The sequence below is a fragment of the Mustela nivalis genome (assembly GCF_964662115.1).
Source record: "Mustela nivalis genome assembly, chromosome: 16".
NCBI lineage: Eukaryota > Metazoa > Chordata > Mammalia > Carnivora > Mustelidae > Mustela > Mustela nivalis.
Window position 1 is genome coordinate 49,051,610 of NC_139035.1, and position 21,821 is coordinate 49,073,430.

At 39.7% G+C, this 21,821-nt stretch overlaps 1 pseudogene across 1 annotated transcript; it reads left to right on the top strand.

Moving 5' to 3' along the window:
• The first annotated feature begins 12,747 nt into the window (after window positions 1-12,747).
• LOC309849964 (large ribosomal subunit protein eL43 pseudogene) lies at window positions 12,748-21,598 on the top strand (annotated as a pseudogene). Its single transcript has 2 exons — window positions 12,748-12,810; window positions 21,342-21,598. The product of its transcript is annotated as a large ribosomal subunit protein eL43 pseudogene (transcript).
• The last annotated feature ends 223 nt before the right edge of the window (window positions 21,599-21,821 follow it).

The following is a 21,821-nucleotide window of genomic DNA, read 5'->3' on the forward strand; positions in this document are numbered from 1 at the left end:
GAGATCAAGAGTTGGATACTCAACCGACTGAGCCACCCAAGCATCCTAAAGATTTGATGCGGGGGGGGGGGGGACTTTAATGTAAAAAGATGATGGATGTGGAAATGAAGGTCTATAAAAATGTAAGTTCTTGATAATACAGAGAATTATCAAGCCACTTTGTTTTGCTGTTGGAAGTCCTTTAATATCTGACCCTGACCTGCCTTCCCTAAATGTTCAGATATTCATCTTTTGTCTTTGCTAAAACTGCCTGGAATATTCTCCCCCACCCTCAGCTCACTCAATCTCTCTTTCTCTCCCCCTCACTTCTACCTCAAACTCAAGACCCAACACAAGTTCCATTTCCTTTCCTTTCCCTTCCTTCCTTCCTCCTTTCCCCTCCCTCTTCCTTCCTTCTTTAGAGAGGGAGGGAGGGGCAGGGAGAGAGAGAGAGAGAGAGTATATTTTTTAAAAATTTTAAATAAACATATAATGTATTTTTAGCCCCAGGGGTACAGGTCTGTGAATCGCCAGGTTTACACACTTCACAGCACTCACCACAGCACATCCCCCCACCAATGTTCATAACCCCAACCACCCTTTCCTGACCCCCCTCCCCCAGCAACCCTGTTTGTTCTGCAAGATTTAGAGTCTCTTATGGTTTGCCTCCCTCCTGATCCCATCTTGTTTCATTTATTCTTTTCCTACCCCCCAAGTCCCCCACGTTGCATCTCTACTTCCTCATATTGGGGAGATCATATGTTAGTTGTCTTAGAGAGAGAGAGAATATTAAGCAGACTCCACACTCAGAGAGGAGCCCAATGATGAGGGGTTCAATCTCATGACCCCAAGATCATGACCTGAACCCAAATCAAGAGTCTGACATTTAATGGACTGAGCCACCCAGGCACCCCTGATATCTCTTTCCTAAGGCTCTGATTTCCCTAGTCAGAATTGATTTCTTCCTTCACAAAATTCCTGTAGAAAGAGTATTTCATTGTCCTATCTTGTCCTATAGTGTTGGTAGTCTTATTCCTATCTGTTTGCCAAACACGAGGAGCAGGGACCACATGTCTTTACATTCCTACTGTACTGAGAATTGGGCTTTATTACCATTATTCCCATTTTTAGAGGTGCCTCAATCAAGGCAGAGAGGTCAAGGCACTTACTCAGCTCATGCTATCTTTCAAAGTGGCAGGAAGATCCTGGTCTGCCTGATTTCCAATCTTGTGGCTCTTTCTACAGTGTTGTATGGCATCCAGATTTCTGCACGTCTGTCTTGAGGATTCTTATGTTTGTTTGTGAATTAACATGAATCCCTTTGTCTCAATCAAATTCATTTGTCACTTTAGTGTCCTTTATATGAAGTTATATTTTTCATTGCTCTGGGATTTTGAAATATATTTTCATGTCACTTGGAGTGCATATCTCACTGTGCCCATGTTGGCTAATTTTGTTATTAAGAATGTTAAAGTGATCCTTTTTTTTCCTCCCCTAAGATTTTTTATTATTCCTACCTCACCAATTAGATGGTTCTTGCTGGTCAGAATAAGTCTACAGCATCAACTCCTCAGTATTTCTCTAACTTCTGAAATATAACCTTTAGTATCACATGTTCTGATCTGATCAAAATTATGTGAAGAAGTCTGATGATTTTGAAGCAATGCTTTGTTCATGCTTGGAATTCCTGGGCACTCTCCTCTACCTCGCTTGCTTGTCTTGGGTTGGTTCTGTTGAGTTAGACATTTTCCAAATTATTTTTGCTTCTGTTCTTCTATTAATCTCTTGCCATTAGGTAGCCAGATGCAGAATTCAGTTCAGTTTTGATTTTAGGGTATTTACCACCTTAACTTTTGTCAACTAGCTTCTAGTTCTTAGATCTGTGCTTAATAGATATAATGTATACTTAGGCTCTTCGACTTGTTGATAATGCTTAAAACTGACATTTGGGTCAGGTGCTGGGCTAACGGTCTTATAGGTATTTCTTTTTTCTTCCTCAAAGGGTTGAAAGTATTCCCATTTAACAATGAGAAAAATGAGGTTTATAACTTTCTTAAAGAGAGAAACTCTTAAAGAGAGGACTTGACTCTAAGCCTGTGTGCTATCCTGACCTATGGTCTTAAACAGAACCCAGTTATTGCTGGGAGATAGCAGCTAAAAGAGAGCTGCCATTTCTTCTTACATTATTGAAAATCAGTTATTCACATTCAATTAATATATGCATGTGTATGTGAAATGCTTTTGTGTTTCTTCTCATTGCAATAACAGTAATCCTAACAATATGCAAAGTATCCAACAACCATGAAATTTATCAGCAGTTAGTATCCAAAATCTATAAAGAGCTTAGCAAACTCAACACCCAAAGAACAAATAATCCAATCAAGAAATGGGCAGAGGACATGAACAGACATTTCTGCAAAGAAGACATCCAGATGGCAAACAGACACATGAAAAAATGCTCCACATCACTCGGCATCAGGGAAATACAAATCAAAACCACAATGAGATACCACCTCATACCAGTCAGAATGGCTAAAATTAACAAGTCAGGAAATGACAGATGCTGGTGAGGATGTGGAGAAAGGGGAACCCTCCTCCACTGTTGGTGGGAATGCAAACTGGTGCAACTTGCCACTCTGGAAAACAGCATGGCGGTTCCTCAAAAAGTTGAAAATAGAGCTACCCTATTTGGGTATTTGCACTACTGGGTATTTACCCTAAAGATACAAACATAGTGATATGAAGGGGTACGTGTACCCGAATGTTCATAGCAGCAATGTCCACAATAGTCAAACTATGGAAAGAAGATGTGGCACACACACCCACGTATTTATCAACAGTTATTTTTATCCCTAGATTTAATATACATAAAAGCATCAGTATTAACTGTAAATTTTATTACAATAATAGCTTGCATGGCTAATATTTTCTAGTTCAAATTTCATGTATTATTTCATTTATCTTCTCAATACCCATTGAAGTAGGGTTATTACTATTATCCTTTTTTTTAAAGTTGAGGAAAATAGAGACACAGTGAAGGCCCTTGTCTTAGACATTTGCTACTCAAGCAACTGCATCTGGTTCCTCTGGGAGCTTGTGAGAAGTGCAGAACTTCAAGCCACACCTTAGAAACCTACAGAATTAGAATGTGCATTCAGTAAGACTCTTAGGTATTCACACTCACATTAAATTCAGAGACACATGTCTCTTAAATCACACAGCTGGTGCAGGGGAAGCTAGGATTCAATCCCATGCAATTAGACTCTGTGCTGGGACTCTAAAATACCACATTAGGTCGTCTTAATTGTTATAGAAATGAATGGGAAGCACTTAATTATTATGAAATAAATATTGCCACATGCTTAATGTGCCTATGGATTTTGTGAAACGTGGATCGGATTGTACTTGTATGAATTATACTTTTAATGAAAAGATTCTATTTATTTATTTGACAGAGATACAGTGAGAGAAGGAACACAAGCAGGGGGAGTGGGACGGGGAGAAGCAGGCTTCCTGCTGAGCTGGGAGCCCTATGAGGGGCTCAGTCCCATGACTCTGGGATCATGACCTGAGTGGAAGGTAGATACTTAATGACTGAGCCACCAAGGTGCCCCTGAATTACACTAATAAAAGAAAAAAGATTTTATTTATTTATTAGAGAGAGAGAGTGAAAGAGAGCAAGAGAGGGGAGAGGGGCAGAGGGAGAAGCAGATTCCCTGCTGAGCAGGCAGCGCCATGCAGGACTCGATCCCCAGAATCCAGGATCATGACCTGAGCCGAAGGCAGTCATGATCAAGGCAGTCGCTAAGCCACTCAGGTACCCCGAGTTATACTTTTTAATAATAAATAAAAATACTGACTTCTCATCAATCACTTTAATAATTGACTATTTATCATGACCCAACCTTATTTTTCTACGCTCGCCTCCATCTCTTCTTTTTAGTCATTCTTTAAAAAACTTACTCATTTATTCCATAAGCATGTGAAGAGTGACTAATATTTGTTAAGCATTTTTCTTTTTTTAGGTGTGGGAAGACGAAGACCAATTAGACCCAATTCTTGACCTCAAGACATTTAGTGGTATCGAAGACCGATCATTACAAGTTTAAATGACTGTTGTAATGGAATGATTTACTAAGTGCAGTGGGAACATTAGCAGAAAGCATGTCTTAGTTTGAGGTGCCCCCAAAGCAGACCCAAGACAAAAATTCAAATGGCAGGTAGTGTTTTTGATAAGCAAAAACAATGCTGATAGAGGAGTGATCCAGGATGAGAGGAAAGAGAAAATAGACAATGAGGCCAGCTATCCCTGAGGATGATTAGACTTTAAAACTCTGGGGTGGGGGGCTAGTATACCAACCATGGCCCCGAGTTATTTTTCATTCAAGGGGCAGGGAGTTGGAATATTTATACCCCGTCTTTGGTTGAAGCTGCCCCTGTTGAAGCAAGCCCCTTGCTTGCTGCATAGGCAGACGACACGTCCTTCGGCAGAGAAATGCAGACATGGGCAGCTGGAAAGCAGGCCTGAGTGCCCTGAGTGGTTAGGGCTAAGGGATGTACGGGATGTGGACTAGACATCCACAGCCTCTGCTTTGGCCTGTCTGAGGACTCAGGGAAAGTTCCACTGAGAAAGTGATTCTTGGATCTACTCTTGATGGCAAAAGATGTTTTTGTTTTTGTCTTTATTTTCTCTAGGAAGACAGAATGGCATGTGCAAAGACAGAGGGGCAGGAGAGAACATGGAATATTCGAGAAACTAAACGTTGTCTAATGCTCCTCAAGGCTAGGGGCAGGCGAGAATTCTACCACTGAACCACCCATGCGCCGATCCTCAAGGCTAGGGGATAGCACCAGCAGGGGCTCTGCATTTCATACCATGTTCAGTTTTTCTCTTCTGGGAAATAGGACACCACTGAAGGCTTTTGAGTAGAATTGTGACATGGTTGAATTTATAGATTTAAAGAGACCGTTTTGGCTAGGGGAGTGGGGATTGGTTAAAGGAGGTGGGGATGAGGGCAGGGGGATTGTGAAAGGGTCTGCAGCAAGATAAGATGAGGTTGGCCCATCCTGGTGGAGGGAAAAGGACACGTTTGAGACAGTTTATGTTATGTGGTGAAATGGAGGGACTTAGTGACTACTTTACTGAAGGAGAAGGGAGAGGAGGGAGACTGCAGGACTCTGGTGTGGGTGACTGTGGGCAAATGGATGATGGCTCTGGTGTCTCAAAGTGTTATTAAATGGTTTTGTAGAGTCTCTCTGCCCAGCAGGAAATGGAATTGATCATTCCCAGAGTGTACAGCTGGGGTAACCCCTAAAAATAGGAGAAAAAGAGAAGGAATGAAGAAATGCTTATATTATGTCATTTTCTAGGAATCCAAATCTCTAGTAACCGATACTTTGAAAGTTGAGGTAACTTGGAAGCACTGGTTCAAATAAAATTTCCCCATTATTCTTAGATGGGGATCCCTCTAAGTGGGGATCCCTTAGAGTCATGATCCCTCATGTAAAGAGGCAGTGGTGCGAAAAATGATTTCCCTAAACAATAATTTTAAAAAAAGAAAATCTCATAGTCTAAAGGGAGTTGAGTCATCCAGGATGAAAAATTTGGGCCACATATTATTTATTCTTCCTCTTCTCTGTCAGAAAAATTTGTGCTGAGGTATCAGTCCCTACAGCTCTAGCCTGGGATTGTCAGGACAATGCATTCCTAGATCCCAGACCTGGAGGGATCTCATGGAGCACACCCAGTGATCCTGATCATGGAGTGAAAAATATTGGGATGCATTTTTGTAAAGTATCCTTAAAGTCAACATTCATTGCTATTTATGAAAGTACTTCTGTATTCCAAGTACATGGTATTGGGCTCCTTTCTATAGAGTTTAATAGCAAAGGAAAACCTTAAACTAACAATAGTCAGCTAAAGACTTTGAGAGTGAATAAAGAAACACTTATTAAAGGATAACATTTTGTTTTTTCATTTAGGTGGATTTAGATCATCTTTTCATTTAAAGACAAGTCATGGAGGGGGGAACAAGATATTCAGCGTTCAACTTTTTCTGTAGTTTCTCAAACAGTTCTGTAAGCAAAGCATAGATTCAAATGTTTAGTGAATGAAGTAATGAGAACCCCAGAATCAGTCATCATTAATCCACCCATTAAATAAATACTAATGAGCTTTAACTCTGAGATAGGTACTAGCATCTTTGTTGGGTGCAGTGATTTAAAAAGCACATCTCCAGTGCATCTGGGTGGCTCACTCAGTTAAGTAGCTGGCTCCTGATTTTGGCTCAGGTCATGATCTCAGTGTCCTGGGACCAACTCTACATTGGGCTCCACACTCAGCGAGGAGTCTTCTTGAGGATTCTCTGTCTCCCTCTGCCCTTCTCCCACTCATGCACTCCCTCTCTCTTTCTAAGATAGACAAATCTTTTTTAAAAAAGCACTTCTGCAATTCTAAGAGAAAGCTGCTGGCTTCTCATGAAACACACATGGAGTTAATTTTGAAAATGCAGTCAGATGTGCTAATAGGCACTGGTACAAAGTGTTTCTGAAACACAGAGATGCCAAGCAATGGGGAAGAAAAGTAGCTTTTCCTACCCTCCCCCCAATTAAAATCCCAGGTTTGATAGTTTGCTTCTTTGTATATACATTTGCAACTTTAGAATGAAATTTAGGAGCACCTGGGTGGCTCAGTGCGTTAAGCTTCTGCCTTTGGCTCAGGTCATAATCTCAGGGTCATGGAGTTGAGCCCTGCATTGGGCTCTCTGCTCAGTGGGGAGCCTGCTTCTCCCCACCGCCCCCCCACCACCTGCTTCTCAGTCTCTCTCTTTCAAATAAATAAATAAAAATCTTTAGAACAAAATTTATACTCTAAATGTTTCATGTGGCCAATATCATAAATGTGCTGTAGTGGGTATACACCAGGAACCTGCACAGTGGTCTCCTCAGCTTTCCCTTCTTTGGGAATTCACAAAAGTGGACCTTTGGGAGTCCCATCATAAAATGTAACTCTGCTTTATGACTAGGGAGAGTCACTTGATCCAATTGTATTGGACTTTCTTTTCTAGAATTCCAGAACTGATACCCAGAGGATGAGATTCATTTTCTCTATGAACTGGACTTTATGCCTAGTCCAGAGATACTGGAAGTCTGACTTCTCATGCGGATTTAAGAACAAAGGAAACCAACCTAAACCCATAGAAGAAACCTTAAAGATAAAATTCCAATGGCTTTGTACTCTTGGTTCTAGACCCTTCCAGAACTCTAATAGCATTCATGCCTTTAAGCATAAGGAATTTTCCATTTTCTGTCGAAAGTTCCAGTTTCCATCTAAGCTAGTTAGAATGGGTTTCTGCAATTTAAAAAAAATCCTAAATAATTGTAACAGGCATCTTTATTCACTTACTCAGAATTCTTCATTGATCGCTGCCTACCTGCCTTCTTTTCTTTTTTCTTTTTTCTTTTTAAATTTAAAATGAAATTTTATAAACATATATTTTTATCCCCAGGGGTACAGGTCTGTGAATCACCAGGTTTACACACTTCACAGCACTCACCAAAGCACATACCCTCCCCAATGTCCATAATCCCACCCCCTTCTCCCAAACCCCCTCCCCCCAGCAACCCTCAGTTTGTTTTGTGAGATTAAGAGTCACTTATGGTTTGTCTCCCTCCCAATTTCATCTTGTTTCATTTATTCTTCTCCTACCCACTTAAGCCTCCATGTTGCATCACCACTTCCTCATATCAAGAAGATGTGGTATATATACACAATGGAATACTATGCAGCCATCAAAAGAAATGAAATCTTGCCATTTGCGACAACATGGATGGAACTAGAGCGTATCATGCTTAGCGAAATAAGTCAAGCAGAGAAAGATACCTGCCTTCTTTTCTATCAGCATCTAGGTACTTACTACCTTGGGAGAACTTTTTTTTTTTTAAAGTTTTTAGCTACTGTGGTGGGTGAAGTGAGTGGAATTGACTTCACTTTCAGGCCTAGGGAAGGACCTTCTGCAAAGCTTGTACTCTTGCTTACAATGATTCATTTCAGGGTAGGTCTGTGACCCACTTAAGTGGATGGTCTGAAGAGATGCTAAGTGAGATAATCTGGGAGAAATACCCCCGATGTTATTTGACTACAGATGTTCCCACTTTTGGGGGAACATCTTCCCAAACAATGGGGCAGGAGAATGTGAAGTCTAGAAGGGCTGTAAATCTTCCTGTTGTGGAGGAAGCCAGATAGAGGAAAAAGCTGACCCAAAGGAGGAGCTGAGAACACCGAGAAACAGATACATGTTGGCTTCATGGATCAAGTCGTGACTGAAGTCAACACTGAGTCTGTACATTTATTTTTCCTCTTTATTTTATTTATTTATTTTGATTTGAGTCATTTGAGTCAGATTTCCTACTGTGAAACAAAAGCCTCATAACCAACAGTAATGCATTCCGAATATTCTTTCCCCAGGTCCTTGATTTTTTTTTTTTTTCCGCCTACCATCTTGGCCTGAAAAACCTACTGATTTATAGACTGTGGGTTTATAAATTCAGTCACTTCTGTTGTCCTTTTGAAATGTTGGTCTGATAGTATTGCTGTTACTTACATGTTACAATGAGACTACATTTGGACAGTCCCCACCAAATGAGGAACAGAATGTTAGAGATTAGACAAGAGAATGAGATGTACTCTTTTGATCAGGAATATCTTAAAACAATACTTAATAAGTAGTATATATTTAGAAATTGAGTAACCTCAGAAGCTTTAGTTTCCAGGACACCATTTTTTTTGGGGGGGGGTGAATATTTTCAAGAAATAGTTTTAGGTTTTTAGGCTTAAAAATTGAAAAGATTTCTGACAAGGCATGTTCTAGATAAAATTGTACCTCCTGAAGCAGGATAACCTGCTCCACAAAATGTTAAATTATGTTTTTAACTTAGCCGTTTGTCATAGAAAGGGGTGGTAAATGTTTTTGATAACTTTTTTTTTTTTAAGATTTTATTTGTTTGAGAGAGAGAGGGAGAGAGAGAGAGGAGCAGGAGGGAGGGAGAAGAAGAGGCAGAGACTCTCCAGTAGACTTCTCATTGAGCACAGAGCCATGCAGGGCTTGATCTCACAACCCTGAGATCATGACCTGAGCTGAAGCCGAGGCGGGTGCTCAACCAACTGAGCTACCCATCACCCCCATTTTTGAAAACTTTAAACCAAACTGCCCCTCTAGAAAATGATTGGATATTCTGTGGTTGAGCTAGTCTTTCTATCCAGTGATAGGAAGACTCCAATTGCCTCTGAGGATTCTTGCGAGTAAATTATATGTTCTCTTGCCAGCACCAAGTAAGTGTTGGACCTCCATTCAATGGCTGGGGGGTTCTCAAAATTCTCAAGTGTCCTGTAAATAAACACAGGTTAAAATTCTCTTCCCTTGCCTTCCTCTTTCTCTTTCATCATTTTTTCATCTCTTTCTTCTTTTCTTTCTCATTTTAACAAAACCAGAGAATATTTTTTTACTGGAAATACCCTTCTATCTTTAAACTTCCCATAACAAAACCAATAAATAGACTACAGACCTATCCAATAAAATCTTTATTTATGCTTAATTTGAATCATAAAATTAAAACAATAATAAAACAGTAAGCCTATCTGTTTACTAGCTTCTCTATTTCAAGTTTTGGAGACCTGGCCTTCTATGAAAAAGCTATTTTTAGATTTCCGAGCTACATGATCACAAGTGTTAGCTAACTCATCTTTCCTTGGAAAATGAGTAAATTTCGACAAAGAAGTTTTGTGTATTGTTTTGACTGTTCCTTTGTCACAGGATCCTTCTGGTATTCTGGTAACTCAAATACCTGACAAGACATGTTGGTAGTATTACTAGATAAAAGAATAGATTTAAGAAAAAATTCTTGTTCAGACACCAGCAGTGTTTTGAAAGAAATCACTTTCTTTTTTCAAATAGTGACATTGAAAAGTCTTAATCTACATAGTAATTTTTTAAGACGTTGTGGTTTATAAGACTTGTGACTAAAATCTCAAATTTGGAAAAGAATATAAGATGCAATGCTCTTGGGCCATCTGGTTGGCTCAGTTGATTGAGGGTCTACCTCCTACTCAAGTCATGTTCTCGGTGTCCTAAGCCCTGTGTCAGTCTCCGTGCTTAGCAGGGAATCTGCTTCTCCCTCTCCTTCTGCCTCTCCCCTCCACTGCTCATGCTCTATCTCTCAAATAAATAAAATCTTTAAAACGAAATAAAAGAAGCAGTGTTCTTTCTTGTAACGTATGAAATGCAGAAGGCTGCTATTGAAGACGTGAAAACAGGGCTACTAGACAGATTAGTGACTTGTCTAAAGTTACACAGACAGTAAATGGCTGACCCTAATGTCTAGGCCCTTAGCCACAGAATAATGATTCTTAATTCTTGGGCACTTCCTTGAGCCAGGCAAGGCTTCACATGCAGTAACTTGACAGTAACTTCTCTTACTTTACTTATTTACTTACTTCTGTATGTCTTGTGCCCATACAATGTGCTATCTTCATAACTGTTAGTTTAAGTAGCCCCCCTGAAGGGTCTAGATGACAGGCTGGATTTTGATGGAAAGAAGGCCAAGGATAAGTGCTGGGGAGAGGACAAGCTCTTGTGATGAAGTGAAGTGGAGATTGCTTTTTTAATTGTGGTGAGAACATTTAACATGAGGTCTACCCCTCTTTACAGCATTTTAAGTGTACAATACAATATGGTTAACTACAGGCACTCTGTTGTATGAAGGATCTCTAGAACTTATTCATCGTGCATGACTGAAACTTTATACTCATTGAAAAGCAACTTTCCACTTCCACATTCCCCCAGCCACTGGCATCTAACATTCTGTCCTCCGCTTTTATGAGGTTAACTATATTAGGTATCTCATATAAGTTGAATCGTGCAGTATTTGTCTTTGTGAGCTTGGTTTATTTCACTTAGCATGGCATCCTCTAGCTTCATCCATGTTGCATATAGCAAGATTTCAAGAAGTACAGATTTTTTAATAAGAATAACTGCCATCCACTGATGCAGGTGCTCAGAGTTCACAGGTTGTGGTAAAGGTTGGATGCTTCCCCCCCCTTCATTTATAACAAACCCTCTGGCTTTTAGCTGGGCACACCTGCAGAAGAGGTGTGTGCAACGTCCAGAAAATGTCCCTAAAGACTAGAAGCATGCTCTTCTTTTTTGCTTCTGTCCTCCTGCCTGGGATGCGACCTGAATGACTGGAGCTCCAGGAACCATCACATATCATGAGGGAAGCTTGGGGATTAGGCAATAAGGTAGAATTAGCCTGACTTTCTGATATTAAAAGGGCCACCTGTGTTCTGGAATGAATCTCTTTGGACACTTGCATGTGAGAGGAGTGAAGGAAACTCTCCTTGTTTAAACCACAGTTATTTTTGAAATGTTATTCATAGCTGAAATAAATTCCAACTAATTTACATATATAATTTCATTTTATCCTGACAATAACTCCCTGAGGTAGGTACTATGATTATCTTGATTTATAAGTGAAGAAATCAAGGCCCAGAGAACCTTATAACTTTCTCATGGTCACCCAACTATTGGAGGGTAAAGCTGGGATTCTAATATCCCCTCTTAGACATGAGAATGTATTCATCAAATATTAGATTAATGGGACAAAAGGACCTCCACTGGTTTTACGTCTCTAGTTAGGGTCTCTTTCTAATAAGGCTACATGAGAGGCCTGACCCTTCAGTGGTCCTCAGCACAGGCGGGTAGGTCATTGCAAAGGTCTCATTACAGCAGATACCTAGTAGAGACCACAAGATGTTTGGTTAGGATGTATTGGTCTTTCTTACTGAATACTTAATTCAAACTGATTTGAACAATTAAGAAATTTGTTAGCTTACATAAAAGGAGAACCAGACATAGAGCAGTCTTCAGGGTTAGTTGATGAAGCGGGTAAGTAAGGTAACAAGAACACAGGCTCTTTCCCCCCTCTGCTCTGTGGTTCACAGCATCAGCTTCATTCAGAATTTGGTGCTTTCTGTGGTAACAAGAAGGCTGCTCATAGCAATCAGGATTATCTATTGTCTTAGTCACATGCGGCAGAGAGAAGGCATTTCCTTGTTTTTCCTTTAAAATTGAGATAGAACTTTCTTTTTTTTTTTTTTTAAAGATTTTATTTATTTGACAGACAGAGATCACAAGTAGGCAGAGAAGCAGGCAGAGAGAGAGGAGGAAGCAGGCTCCCCACTGAGCAGAGAGCCCGATGTGGGGCTTGATCTTAGGACCCCGGGACCATGACCTGAGCCAAAGAAATCTGCATGGCATCCCCGAAGGCCAATGCTGCTCCTGCCTAAGGACTTCACCTCCAAGTAAATCCCCCTCCTCCTGGACCAGGTGCTTCTGTACAGACATCCCCTCTCCATCAGATGTAGCAACAGAGATAAAATGGTCCAGGGGAGTGGTAGTCTGAGCAAAGGAGAGGTCCTTGCTCAAAACCACAAGGAAGACATTTTTTTTTTCCTTCCGCTGACTGGAGTCCAGAACTGTAGTGCTTCCCCTGCTATGACAGGTCCACAGCAGAGCAGCTCTGTCACGCGAGCCATCCTAAATACTGCCCCTCGGGGAACACCGCCCTCTCACTGCATGCCACAATAAATGGCCCACTCCCATCCACCTGAAATCCTAGGTCTTTCTCCTCTGAGCCCTTTCTCAGATACATCCCTATCAGACAAAGAGACTTGGAAGAAGAACCTATAAGTGAGAAACAGAGACCAAGAAGATGAAACTGCAGCGTCAGGAGAGTGGCCGAGAGAATCGAATGCTTCAGTCTTGGAGTTTGCAAGTAATGGTGTGTGGCTTGTCCCAGGCCTGTGCAATCTCTTTCTTCTCACATTGAGGGTATGCTGATAGAGCTCACCTAAGGGCCCCGTTGACAGCATCTGGAAGGTATTCTCCAAACACGACTTTGCTGTGTGGAGGGGGGCTGTTGACCCCTACCCCCTGGTGCGTCTCTCTCTGAAACAGTGGAGGGCGTGGGATGCTGTCACTTTCCCCACGCACTGCTCCCAGTGCTCCCTCTGCCTCCTCCGCCCAGCTTACTACTTCATCTCTCCTCCCAAGATGCAGTGCTCCTCACCAGCCCCCACAGATTCTTTCTTGTCTTCCTTTTTTGGCAAAAGGGGGAGAATGTTGGGGAGAGGAGGTTGCAGTCTCCACCTGTGTCTATAAAGGGAGATCGCTGGTGGGAGTACTGGTAAAATAGTGCTCTGGGAGCCCTCTGGTTTTGTGCCCAAAGGCAGGTACTGGGGAGAGAATTAAAATCTCATGCCTCTCAGACAGACAATTTTGTTCTTTCTCAGGTTGTAAACCATGTGTCATCAAAAGACTGTGATTCCTAAATTAGCTTCATGGCATGCTTGGGCAGCTGAATTTCCACTTAGAATCTGGCAATGGATTGCCTGTCAATCCCAGGTCTTGGTGTCCTGCATTTTTCCTCTTACTGTCTTCACAAACACCCTAGGGGACATTGTGAGACATTGCTTCTGAGAATGCTCACCAAAGTTCATTTAAAACTGCTCTTTGCCACAGTATTTTGATAAGTGCCTCTGTAAAGCCATATAATTTTTTTTCTGCTCAGAAATGAAAAGAAGTCTCATGACTGGTTTGACTAGATGCCTACTTAAATGACTAACGCCACCTCAGCTTAATTACTGATCTCCGTATTTGAAGTTAATGCGCAATTTTTAAACCAACACTTTCTCTTCAGCACTAAAAAAATTGCTGCCTGACTTCTATATAAATTAAAAATATCTCAAGTGACTTTCCTCTAGCCATACCTCTTTAACAAAGCTTCCATGGTATCAGCACTTACTGTACCAGAAGGCCTTGTATCATCAACTCACATTTTAAATGTGTAAGAATTCATCTTCCCCTCAACAAAGATTCCTCGAAGGCTAGAATTACAATATATATAACACATATATATGTATTATACATATATAAATGTATATGACATGTAAAACATACATATGTATATAATATACATGTTTTTAATATATATGTTATATAATATATATTATATATCTATATATATAGATATATAGATATGCTTTTACTACTTCCAAAAATACTGGTTGCACCTTCTGTCACATTTCTGTCCCTACTGATATCATTTTAGTTTCAGTTTTTATTTCTTCTTATTTGTACAATTGTGATTGTCTTTTCTGTAATTTCTTCTCATCTCAATTTACACTACATGATACTAAGCTAATGGTGTGTGGCTTGTCCCAGGCCTGTGCAATCTCTTTCTTCTCACATTGAGGGTATGCTGGTGGAGCTCACCTAAGGGCCCCGTTGCCGGCATCTGGAAGGTATTCTCCAAACATGACTTTGCTGTGTGGAGGGGGGCTATTGACCCCTACCCCCTGGTGCGTCTCTCTCTGAAACAGTGGAGGGCGTGGGATGCTGTCACTTTCCCCACGCACTGCTCCCAGTGCTCCCTCTGCCTCCTCCGCCCAGCTTACTACTTCATCTCTCCTCCCAAGATGCAGTGCTCCTCACCAGCCCCCACAGATTGCTGTGTGGAGGGGGGCTATTGACCCCTACCCCCTGGTGCGTCAGACTTTTGGGGAATAATTCTCGTCTTGCTAGTCTCTTGGGCAAAAATGATGTAAAAAAATTCCCTATATTTCTTTAACAATAAAGCTAAAGTTAATCTTTAGCAACATCTTTTTGGCTATGCTAGGTCCTATGGCCTCCTAACTCTTATTTGATATTTTTCTAGCATTTTGAATTGTATGGCCTGAACTACTTTTCCAAAACTTTCTTCTCCCTTAGCTTCTAGAACAGCATTTTCTCTTGACTCCAGTGGTATCTCTGTTAATTATTCCTCAGTGTCTTTTGCTGAACCTCAACATGTCTCTCAAATCTTGATATACTCTAATAGATGCTTGGTCTCTTCTGTTATCTCTCCACATGACAGGCTTTTCCTGGGGAAGCTAACTTATTCTCCAGCACTAACTTGCGTGTACACAGTGAGGAATCCAGACTCTTAGTCTTCAGGCCTGACTTATCTACCTGGTTCCAAACATGTGTTTTCAAATGTCTGGTGAAAAAAATCATATGCTTATGTCCTCCATTACAATGATTCTTTCAATGGCTGAAAGGAGTTTCATTATTAAATTTTGGGGGAAAATCCATTTTTCTTGTATATAAATAACCTATAATTATAAATCAAATTTCCATAACGGATGAAAAAGGAAGAAAAATAGTGGAAAGTGGGCTTTCCTTTTGATTTTGGTACTTATTTTCCACACAACCTTGAAAATGTCACTTAAATTCATGGGTCTTCAGTTTGATGACTAATCAAAAAAAAAAAAAAAAAAAGGACCTACTCTAGTTGAGGCAACTCACGTGGTGGGAAATGGGCTGGGTCTGAAGTCTTGTCTTGGTTCTGTCCCAAGTGAGCCAAGTGATATTAGTGAGTCATTTTCCTTTCTAGTTCTTTGTGTCTTATGAAATAAGAAGATTGGATTAGTTATTAAAAGACCTGTTCTATGTACTGCTATCCTAGTATAGGTTACGTATGATTGTGAAAACACCTTGCACCCTGTTAGGCATTATATGGTTCTAAGGTATCACTAAGAGTATAAACATTCGGGGCGCCTGGGTAGCACAGTTGGTTAAGCGATTGACTTTTGGTTTTGCTAAGCTCTGATCTCAGGGTCATGAGATTGAGCCCCCTGTTGGGCTCCTTGCTCAGTCTGGAGTCTGCTTGAGTTCTCTCTCCCTCTCCCTCTGCCCCCCTCCCACCCCTCCAATTCTCTCTCAAATAAATAAACCTTAAAAAAATAAAAAGCATAAACAATCAAGTTGACACTGAAGATGAGGGGCTAAATCATTAAGAACTGATAAGCTCTGGGTCCTATTAGCATCTATAATGATGGGATCATTTGTGTTCATGAGCAAGTTTTAAGTTAGAATCACTGAATTACTATTTACCGTCAGTATAATTACCAATAATTGTTGTTTATAATAATTTAGTATTGGCTGCACAATTAACAGTAGACTTCTAATACTGCATATTGTATTATATACTACATCTATTAAGAATATAGATGCCATTTTTTATTGTTTCTCTATTCTAGTAGGTTGACTCTTAATAGATGTCAGTAAGCTTTTTTGTTTTAAGGAAATGAGATTATATACTACAAATTGAGCGCAAAAATAGGAAAATAGGAAAGTATAAAAATCTAGTAAGAGATAAAGGGAACTATATCCTTTAGATACCTTACAATACCATAAAAAGTTCAGGTACTATATGACACAGAATTCTCAAAGGTTTTAAAGGGGAAAACAGATTCTAACCCTTCTGGATTTATGTGACTTTCCTGTTCATATTTCCTGTTCCATTTAGACACCAGTTGAATGGTCAACAAAAGTTTTTGTCTTTTTTATAGAAAATGGTTGTAGAAAAGATTTGACTAATCCCCATTCCTCCCCACAATTTCTAGTCTGACCTGGAATGAACAGAGCTGTACACATGCATACATGCTCAATCTACTTGGAAATGAAACTAGTCCCTTTGGAAGTTTAACCACTTTAGGAAACACATTTGACACTACCTGATTTTATGCAATTTGGCACTTACGTAATCTATAATGCCAATTTTATAATAAAGCAAGACAATTTTAAAACATCCTTATAAAAATCTGTGTTTTGCATGCACGATATTTACAATATACCTAAAATCTGTTTTTTGTCTCATCAAAACTTTTTATTTAGTTCAGATGTTTGTTTTGTTTTTAATTCAAATTGCACATCTTTTCTGTTTTAATCATAGGAATGAAATGATCTGCCTGAAAAAGTACACTCTTTTAATTTCCTTATCTATCTGGGCTATGCAGAAGGTGTTCCCTCTGAGACCTGAGTCTGTGAATTCCTCAATAATTCCTATCTCACTGATGAAGAGTTCCAGGCAGGTTATTCATTAATTGTTGTCGTCAGTAACCTCACTCACAGTATTAGCTGTCAGATTCACTGCCAAGCTTCCTTTGTTACTGGCCTTAGTAAGACAAACCTTTGTTTATCTTTCATGACAGCTCATAGGCTGTCTTGGATGCCCTGCCTAGCGAGGAGGCGTGGAATGCCACCCCTTCTTTACACGTTGTCATTCCTGATGCCGTGAACCATTTCTCAACTCTTACTTAGTCACTTCCTTTCAACTCCCGGGTAATGTTCATTGCATTTCTTGGGCTTGGTTGGGTAGCTAGGTAACACTGAGATGTGCAAATGGTTTCTTTACACTGTGATTTGCTTTCAATCAGAGTTTGCTGTTGAGAAGGGCTACATGGGTTAAAGATTTATGAGACTGCTTTCGAGATCATTATCTTTTTGTGTTCCAGACTCTAGCTAACAAGAGATATTACCATCAGTCACTGGCAGATCACGGGGACTTACCTAAATTTTGTTGAGGGCGACAGTCCCAGACTCTTGTCCTAGGACGTGTTCAGGATGCAGGTAAAGAAACAGAGGAGGGGAATAGTGTTGTTATGACGAGACCTGGAAACCTTGTGCCATCTTTAGCATATTTGTGAGGTAGCTGTATGCATGACATCCATCCAAGATGGTCTGTGAAATGAAGAAATTATGCATACATTTTATCATCTAAGTTTGGGTGAGTAATAATGGGTGGATAAGAAGAAATTAGGAATGAGGGGTGCCTGGTTCAGTCAGTTAAGTGTCTGATTCTTGATTTTGGCCCGGGTCATGATATTAGGATCATGAAATTGAGCCCTGCATTGGGCTCCATGCTGGTTGTGGAATCTGCTTGATATTCTCTCTCCCTCTTCCTCTGCCCCTCCCCCTACTCACATGCTCTTTCTAGAAATAAATAAATAAATAAATAAATAAATAAAGTCTTAAAAAAGAAAGAAGAAATTAGGAATGGAAGTCCAAGGAATGACTAATATTTGTCTTAAATGACTTAAGAATGTTTTTTAAGCTAAATTAGAAATAAACAAGTGTGCAGTCTTTTGGTAAAGTCTAACATGTATCATTTTTCTCTGGGATAGATTTGCTTATTTATTCATTTAACAACATTTATTAGGCATCTTTCATGTGTCTCAACCTGTGTTAAACTCTGAGAATAAAAGGGAATGTAAAACAGTTTATTTCCTCTGAGGAGTTCATAGTCTCATGAAAGGGCAGATATACATTTAAATGTGATGTGACAGTGGTTGAACAGTCCTTCTTTAGTCTTGGTGTGTGGTCTTTCCCTTCTGCTTCATCTGCCATCAGGGTGACGAAAGACTTTCATTCCTTTCAGGGTATGAGGCACACATATGAGTATTCTGGGCCATTGAAAAGGTATTTTCCAATATCGCACAATTAAGAAGGGGCTACCCTGGGGAGTGGAAAAGCCACACCCAAAGTGATGGGAAGAATACTAACTACTTCTCAGTTAGGGTGAGAGGTGTTGTTCTCTGGAGTTTTGAGGTAGGTCTGAAGACTTGGGTCACTTTGTAAGCCACAACCTTGCCTGGTAATGGATGGCTCCCTAGAACTCTCCATATAATTGTCCTAACCCTGGGTGGAGCTGGAGAGGATGTATGGAAGTTAGAAAGCCAATTCATACTCTAAAGAAGGCTGTTGGGCCAATTGTGTCATCTTGGAATATAATTCTGTGCTACTTCTTTTGGGTCTCCATTTTGAACTTTTCTTTAAAGTGATGGTTCTGTGGAAACTCTAGGGCTCTCTGATGTTTCTCAGATAAATAAATGCATAAATATATATAGGATTGCAAAATACCATAATTATGTTGAAATATCATAATCAAAATATTTTTAAAAAGAAAAAAACAGTGACAGAGGAGACTTTCACTTTCAGAAAAGTGGAATACATTTTCTTTTCCTTATTCCTCCCACTAAAAATAACTAAAAGCCCTGGACATTACATATGAAACAAACAAAAAAAGACTCTGAAAGGTGGAGAGAAGTAAAAGACCAGCTAGAGACTTTAGAGACCAAGGAATGTTATGGTTGTGATTTCCCTAGATTGTCTTTTTGCCTTAATGTATTCTAGACCTAAAGCTAAAAAGCTGGCAACTCAGAAATGTCAATACACACAGACAAAAAAGTCCCAACAGAAGCTTTCTTTCTTTATAGCCAAAGGGTAAGGAAAGGGAAAGTCTAGCAAGACAGAAAACTTTAAACAGTAAGCATTCCACTCCTGCCAAACACCATAGAAGAAAAAAAAATCTGTGGCCCCACCCACATCTATGCAAGCAAAGGCTGAATGGGTTGTAGTGGAGTTCTAGTGGAGAGTTGTGACTCCTACCCCTGCCCAGTGTAATGATAAACTTCTCTTCCCCTCAAGTAGCAACAGAAGCCAAGGGGGGGAATTTGGACTTCTAGTCCACCTGAAATAATAAGGCAGCATCTCCCTTCTGCTGGAACAGTGTCAGATGAAATCAGCTAAAACAGGAAGTGTCAATAGAACCCAGAGTCTCATAACATAATATTCAGAATGTCCAGATTATTATACAAAATCAATTGTCACACCAAGAAATAGGCTAATCTCAGCTCAAATGAAGAAAAAAAAAAAAAAGAGAAACAATCAGTAGATGCCAACAAAGAGATGACAGAAATGTTAAAGTTATCTGGCAAAGATATCAAAGCAACCTTTATAAAAATATTTCAGTAAGTAAGCAATTATGGACATACTTACAACATAAGAAAAGTAGAAAGTTTCAGCAGAGAAATAGAAGATATCAAGAAGAACTGAAAGGAAAAATTTAGAAATGAAAAATACAAGAACCTAAATAAAAACATCCAATGAATGGGCCCAAAATTAGAATGGATGAGACAGAGGCAATAATCAGTGACCTTAAAGATGAAAGAGAATTTCTCCAGTTTAAAAGAGTAGAGAAAATGGAGAGAAAAAAAATGAACAATGCCTCATGTACTTGTGGGATTACAACAACAACAATAACAACAAAAGGAAGGCTGAGAACTTCCCCAATTCAACAAGAACACTAAACCTATATAATCAAGAAGGCAAATGGGTCACAAAAAGGAAAAACCCATAGAAATCCACATCAAAATGTATCATACACAAACTTCTAAAACTAAAAAGCAAAATCTTGTAAGGAGTGAGAGAGAATGACCTTACTCATAGGGAGAAAGCAATTTGAATGACACGAGATTTATCAGAAATCATGGAAGCCGGAGAAAGTGGCATGTCATTTTTATGTGCTGGAAGAAAAGAACGGTCAAACCCAAATTCTATATTTAGGGCAAATGTCCTTTAGGAATGAAGGAGAAATCAAGACATTCTCTGATAAAGGAAAACCAAGACCATTTGTCAGCATTAGAACTATTCACGGTTCTTATCTCATGAAAGGAAGGGGAAGATGGGCATACTGATAACCAATTCAAAACATTAAGTAGCAAAAGAGATGGTGTAAGATTTGCACTATGGAGTACTACTCAGCAATAAAAGGAAAAGCCACTGATACATGCAATATCTTGAAGAATCTCCGTAGTATTATGTTGAGTAGAAAATCCAGTCCCCAAAGGTTATATACTGGAGGATTCCACTTATATGACATTCTAGAAATAACAAAGTTATAGACATGGAGAGATTAGTGATTGCTAGGGTTTAAGGATGGAGTAGGGTGGCAGGGAAGTTTGCATGACTATAAAAGGGCAGCACAAGGGATCCTTGTGAAGATAGAAATGTTCTGTTTCTTGACTGTATCAATGTCAGTATCCCATTATGATATTTTACTATAGTTTTGTAGGATGTCACCATTGGGGAAACTGGGAAACTGAGAATACACAGGATCTCCTTGTATTGTTTCTTGCAATTATATGTGAGTCAACAATTTCTCAAAATGTTTACTTAAAAAACTGTAATAGAATAATATATATGCTTCTTTATTCACACTTTAAATTTTTTTAAAGTTTCTAGCAGTAAGTCTAATTACTATTGGAACTTGGAAGTAATGATGAATGCAAACAATGTTTCAAAATACCTTCAACAACTGTAACGTGACATAAAAATATCTGTACTTTGTGACAGTCACATGTCTTGCTACTGCTATTGTTGTTTGTTGCTTAGATTCATAATGGAAGGAAATGCTAATTTTACTTGGAAGTTGGTGAAAATAAAGATGTAATTCTTTCCTATCCAAGGATACAGGCCCCCAAAAGGTCTAAAAACAGGTTTTGAACATCTGCTCAAACAATGAGAATGCTTCTGATTGACAAGAGAAATAAGATTAATTCTTGGGGACAGATTTCTCAGTGAGAAGGCTATAGTCTCTGAGCTTGGACCTAGTTTGTGGGGATACGGCTAAGATGGACCCAAAAGGTCAGAATCATTGGTAAATATGGGACACCTTATGGTGCCTCTCTCAGGAAAATGGTGGATAAAATTGAAATAAGCCATCATGCCAAGTATACTTGCTCCTTCTGTGGCAAAACCAAGATGGGAAGAAAAGCCATGGGCACGCAGCAGTGTGGTTCCTCCATAAAACAGTGGCTGATGGTCCCTGGACCTACACCACCACCTCCGCCCTCATAGTAAAGTCTACTATGAGAAGACCGAAAACATTGCAAGACCAGTGAAAGCTCCACCATTGAAGCTCCACCATTTGAAACATCACTAGCTTATAATAAATGGGTTAATTTATGGAACAACAACAACAAAGCTATTATGGAGGTGCGAACAGATAACTTGGGAGATCAGAAGTATTTGCTCTGCCTCAGGTTTGTCTGTGAAGTTTTAAAGAGATTAAAGTTTTGACAAGAATTTGAAGAGGGAATAAGGAAATCTCAGAGGAAAGAAGGG